This window comes from Coffea arabica, chromosome 4e (assembly GCF_036785885.1).
Source record: "Coffea arabica cultivar ET-39 chromosome 4e, Coffea Arabica ET-39 HiFi, whole genome shotgun sequence".
Classification (NCBI taxonomy): Eukaryota; Viridiplantae; Streptophyta; class Magnoliopsida; order Gentianales; family Rubiaceae; genus Coffea; species Coffea arabica.
The window spans coordinates 21275722-21282076 of record NC_092317.1 but is presented as its reverse complement, the minus strand read 5'-3'; positions in this window follow the sequence as shown (position 1 = coordinate 21282076).

Genomic DNA, 6355 nt, shown 5'->3' with positions numbered 1-6355 from the left:
CTTTCTTCCAGCAATTTGTTTCCGTATGACTTGGCCCTCCGCAATATCCACAGGGACCACGAGTAGCAGAGACCAGTCCTCCCTGAGGGACATCACGCGACACCCCTGGTTGCCGTACTTCCCCGTTTCCCTTGCGAACTTTAGAGATTGTACTATTATCTGCTTGTTCTGAGCTGCTTCCCGGAAAACCCCTTTTTCTTGCTTGGAAGTTTCTAACTTGTAACCCTGCAGTTTCAACGCGCTGGGCTTTTTCCACCGCATCACTAAAGGCATTAAGTTGGGCTACCGCCAGATCTTTTTGAATTTCCACGTTCAAGCCCTGGATAAAACGCCTTATTCGCCGTTGCTCGGTCATGATGAGTTCGGGCGCAAATTTGGATAGGCGGGTGAATTGACTCTCATATTCCGCCACAGTCTGAGCCCCTTGCCGGAGCCGGATAAACTCGTCCTCCTTCCTCTCCTGGACTAGAGGAGGGAAAAACTTTGCATTAAATTCTCGGATGAAGTTCACCCAAGTCCTAGGCGTCTGCTCCCGCTCCCATTTCTGTCTAATTACGTTCCACCAGGAACGGGCAGCTCCCTCCAGTTGGAACACGGCAAAAGTGACCTGCCTTTCGTCAGGGTAGTGTAGGGCCGCGAATATATCAACCATTTTCTCAAGCCACTTCTCAGCAACGTCGGGGTCGGGTCCCCCAATAAACTTTGGCGGGGAAAACTTTTGAAAACGTTCGAGAGCTCTATCCTCGCTCTCGACGTGGTTACCAGGGTTCCCGGGGTTAGGGTTTGGGTTTTGGCCCTGTTGTTGTACTACTTGTGCTAGTAGGTTTGTCATTTGCTGCATAGCGGCAGCTATCTGCACATTGGGGTCTATTTGGGATTCAGGATTGGGTCCAGTAGAGGTTTCCCCCGTTTCCCTAACCGGCGTGGGTTGTCTAGTTCCGCGCCCACGTCCCCGACCACTTCGTGTTCCTTCCATAAGTTTCACTCGGTCTAGGCAAGAATGCTAAACCAAAATAAGCACGATACATGTAAGTAACACTCAAAACTTTTATGATAACACACATTTATACATTCCAAACAAGATCAACGCATATATACAAGTCGGTCAAAATTAGGCCGCACACATACATACAGCCAGTTAAGTCAAGTACAAACATAGACGATCCACCGAGGAATGGCCTTTCTAGTTCACCAAATCCTTTCTAACCTAGGCCCTCATATCTTTCGTATCCGGGCGCAAGAATCCCATCTAAGATAATTCACAACTCGAGCCGGCCGGTCCCAAGAGTAAACCATCCTTATTAAAGATTCCTACCCGACATACATACCTAGCTTCCTCGAGTCCTATGATAATGATTCGTACACTTATCACATGCCCGGTTCATAACTTACGCTCAAACGAGCACTTAGACATATTCATGAAATTAGGACCACAACACCACTTGGCCCAGTCTCACTCCGCGCAGAGACCACGCGAAGTGGCTCTGATACCAATTGTAACAGCCCCACTTTCCCCTAAGGCGAACCAAAGGGGTTAGCGGACTGCCTGCCCAGCTCTCGCCAGGACTACGGATCAGATTAGAGCTATCTATTGCGATCCGGAACTTACAAACGAGCGTAAACAGGTCAAAATGGTAAAATAACCCAAAATAAAATGAGATGAAATCCGGAGCCGGCCATGAATAGTAACCGACCCGTCAGAACCCAACCGAAATAGCTAACAAACATTTTCATCTGATCTTTAGCGTTTACAAATCAAAATGACATACAAAAGCTTTCAAAAGATAATACATATACACGGTTTGCCAAATCAAAAGAGAAACGCCCCAAAAGTACACTTAGGGTTTTAATACATGAGCTATACAAAAGATATGTTCAACTAGCTCAAGTCGGCAACCGATTATCAAATCCAGTCCAAAAGTATTTATTTTTCCTGTAAGGAAAACAAAAGGAACAGAACGGGGTGAGCTTGCGCTCAATGAGGTACCAAACAGATAGCATTAAAATCATGGCATTTCACATTTAACAAATCAGATACACATGTCAGATGTAAAGCAAAGGAACCAATGATTCAAATCAGAAGGATACGGGTGGCTCTCAGGAGCCAAATTTCCAGCGCAATACTTGATCCTAACCGGTTGACTCTCCGTCAACGTATATAGAACCAATGCGTCCGTAGACCCCTCTTATCACCGAATTCCGTCCACCAAACACCCCTTTACCGGGCCCGCTCACCTCAAACGAACAAAAATGGTAATACTCGAGTATACCCGGAATCAAGGGTCTCAATACCCAAAATCCCCGAACAGACTACCGTGGTTCGTTATCTAATCGTCCAGGCCCTTGCCGGCCCGACTCGAATAACTTAGCCACAGGATTGAGCTCATAGGTCATAGAAATCCGAACAGAAATCCGAACAGATGCAGACACAGATAACAGATTCAAATTTTTGCATAGTAAATTGGCATATGAGCAGACTAGAGAACGAGTGTAATAAAGTACACCCTCGTCTCGAACAAATAAACAGATTGCAGAGCAGAAATCAAGTTAAATAGCAATGGAGGGGAGTGGTACACTCACCGGCTTAACTTCAAAAGTTTTCACTTCAGATTGGCCTTAATCGCCAAGAAACCCTAAAATAATCAAAATAAATCAATTGAAGGTTTTACTTCCAGAATCGAGTAAACACAATGCACATGAGGCTCGACTACTAGTCGTATGCCTCGCCAAAATAATTACTAATGCAAGGGTGGAAAACATGATTTTCTTGGAAACAAAAAGGTAACATGAAGACTTAGGCGCAAACAACCCAAAAGCCTTTCATTTCCACCAAAAGGCAAATCTACTTAAAGGAACCAAACGGCCTAGAAAATCGGGCAGCACCGTCCCTAAAATTCTTACTTTTCCAGCCATTAAGGCTTCATTATTTCCTCAAATTAGCCCCAACATTTCACACCAAAGGTCATCTCATTTCCCAAAAGCCGTACAGGGCTCAAAGTGGTACAAGTACAAAAGTTAGCTAGGAAACAACCAAAATGAAAGCAAGCCCTAAGAGAGACTCGACGACGAGTCATAAAACAATGCTGAACACAACCCCAATAGGGTCTCATATGCATAAATAAGCATGGTAGCAAACCAGCAATTAATATATGACCTTAACTTAAGCCTTAATAGAAAAACCGTGTTTGATCTTATAATGCGGTAATGGCGTCAATTTCACTACGGTTATCGGTTGGGGTTGTAAGACCCACCGATTCGAAGCTATGAAACAGGGCTACAACAATGTAGAAGGGCACTCAATCCAGTTCCTAGCTTAACTAGGTCGAAAGTGCCAAATACTATACCAGAATTACCAAAACAGGTTTGCAAAACACAGAAAACTGTAATTACTATAACTCAGTCTATACAAGTCCAAATGCCGAAATTCCAAAGGCATATGATAGCTAAGACATCCAGTAACATTTCATCAGAAGACACCAACTTCAAAATCCAAACCAAATCCAGTCAAAATAGGCAATTACTATCGCAGTTCCGCACATTCTGTTCACCAAAAACAGCAACAGTAAAAACGGCATAACTCTCTCTATACTACTCCAAATTCCCTGAAATTTTGCAGGCACTTCTTACTCACCAATACCTACAACTTTCATGTTTTGAGCAAAGTCCAATTCGGCCTCTAGCTATGACCTAAAATTTCGGACAGAATAGGGGATTTAAGAACCCTAACTTTTCAATTTTCACACCAAATCCAAAATTGATTGCATTTAACCACAATTCACACTCACTAGAGTCATTTCCAACCATTACAATCCATCATACAAGCACCCAACATCAAGATCATATTAAACCAGAAAAATCATCAATAAAATGAAAAACTTCACCAAATCACTTCAAACCAAGATAAAACCAGAAATTTCAGCACTTCAAGCACTACTAAGCATAATTTAAGCTTCATAGGGTGTAAGAGGGTGTTCAAGCTTCACTTACCAAGAAACAAGAGAGATGAGGTTGTTGAACACCTTAAACCTTCAACCAAGCTTCAATAAACAACTTACTAGCACTAGAAGGTAAGATTGTATGGAATGGAATTGGATGTAACCAATGTTTTTGGTTGATTTGCAACAAGTAGAAGCTTGAATGGTGAAGAAAGTTTCTTCCTTCCTTGCTCAAGGTGGCCGGCCAACAAGAGAAGAAAAATGGTGATTTTTTGTGCATTTTTTTGATATATAATCCTTTGGTCAAAAAAGTCAAAATTGGGAATAGTAATTCTTAAAAAAACTTCCAATGAGGAGGTGACACTTGTCACCTCCATAAATGCATTCTTATCTTTCTTTCCTCTCTCACATCAATCACTTCACACATTCTACTTATCTATTAACACCCGATAAATTTTAAACAGTATCCGAAACTTAACCTTATTGGCCGAATTTTTCCGAACTTTTCGCACTAGTGGGTCCCACGTCCACTATTTACTCTTAATTTTCTAAAAATTCTCCAATGCTAGAAAAATCATCTTAAAACTATAATTGCTCATAAAATCCACTAAGAAAATATTTCTAAACCAGAAAATGCAGAAAACATGCAATTAAAGGGAACTAAACCCTAAGAAAATAATTAGGGTTTTACGGGTTCTCACACTCTCCCCCCCTTAAAAGAATTTCGTCCTCGAAATTTCTTATTAACGGAATCTATCAAATCTAGAGTACCCAACGGACCATACCTTCTCCATCCTCAGACGAGTCAGGGACCTGATGCTGCTCTAGAGAATATACTCGAGCTGGTGCCTTCGATCCCGTCCCTTCTCCTTTCGTCTGTCCAGGGTTGTTCTTGGCGGGTTGCTGAGAATTGGGCTTGGTCGGTGGCAGAATCCCTCTCCGCTCGCGCAGGCGAGCTGGACAGTTAGCAATCCGATGTTCAGCGCTTCCACAGCGCAAGCATTTTCCTTCTTTCTTCCAGCAATTTGTTTCCGTATGACTTGGCCCTCCGCAATATCCACAGGGACCACGAGTAGCAGAGACCAGTCCTCCCTGAGGGACATCACGCGACACCCCTGGTTGCCGTACTTCCCCGTTTCCCTTGCGAACTTTAGAGATTGTACTATTATCTGCTTGTTCTGAGCTGCTTCCCGGAAAACCCCTTTTTCTTGCTTGGAAGTTTCTAACTTGTAACCCTGCAGTTTCAACGCGCTGGGCTTTTTCCACCGCATCACTAAAGGCATTAAGTTGGGCTACCGCCAGATCTTTTTGAATTTCCACGTTCAAGCCCTGGATAAAACGCCTTATTCGCCGTTGCTCGGTCATGATGAGTTCGGGCGCAAATTTGGATAGGCGGGTGAATTGACTCTCATATTCCGCCACAGTCTGAGCCCCTTGCCGGAGCCGGATAAACTCGTCCTCCTTCCTCTCCTGGACTAGAGGAGGGAAAAACTTTGCATTAAATTCTCGGATGAAGTTCACCCAAGTCCTAGGCGTCTGCTCCCGCTCCCATTTCTGTCTAATTACGTTCCACCAGGAACGGGCAGCTCCCTCCAGTTGGAACACGGCAAAAGTGACCTGCCTTTCGTCAGGGTAGTGTAGGGCCGCGAATATATCAACCATTTTCTCAAGCCACTTCTCAGCAACGTCGGGGTCGGGTCCCCCAATAAACTTTGGCGGGGAAAACTTTTGAAAACGTTCGAGAGCTCTATCCTCGCTCTCGACGTGGTTACCAGGGTTCCCGGGGTTAGGGTTTGGGTTTTGGCCCTGTTGTTGTACTACTTGTGCTAGTAGGTTTGTCATTTGCTGCATAGCGGCAGCTATCTGCACATTGGGGTCTATTTGGGATTCAGGATTGGGTCCAGTAGAGGTTTCCCCCGTTTCCCTAACCGGCGTGGGTTGTCTAGTTCCGCGCCCACGTCCCCGACCACTTCGTGTTCCTTCCATAAGTTTCACTCGGTCTAGGCAAGAATGCTAAACCAAAATAAGCACGATACATGTAAGTAACACTCAAAACTTTTATGATAACACACATTTATACATTCCAAACAAGATCAACGCATATATACAAGTCGGTCAAAATTAGGCCGCACACATACATACAGCCAGTTAAGTCAAGTACAAACATAGACGATCCACCGAGGAATGGCCTTTCTAGTTCACCAAATCCTTTCTAACCTAGGCCCTCATATCTTTCGTATCCGGGCGCAAGAATCCCATCTAAGATAATTCACAACTCGAGCCGGCCGGTCCCAAGAGTAAACCATCCTTATTAAAGATTCCTACCCGACATACATACCTAGCTTCCTCGAGTCCTATGATAATGATTCGTACACTTATCACATGCCCGGTTCATAACTTACGCTCAAACGAGCACTTAG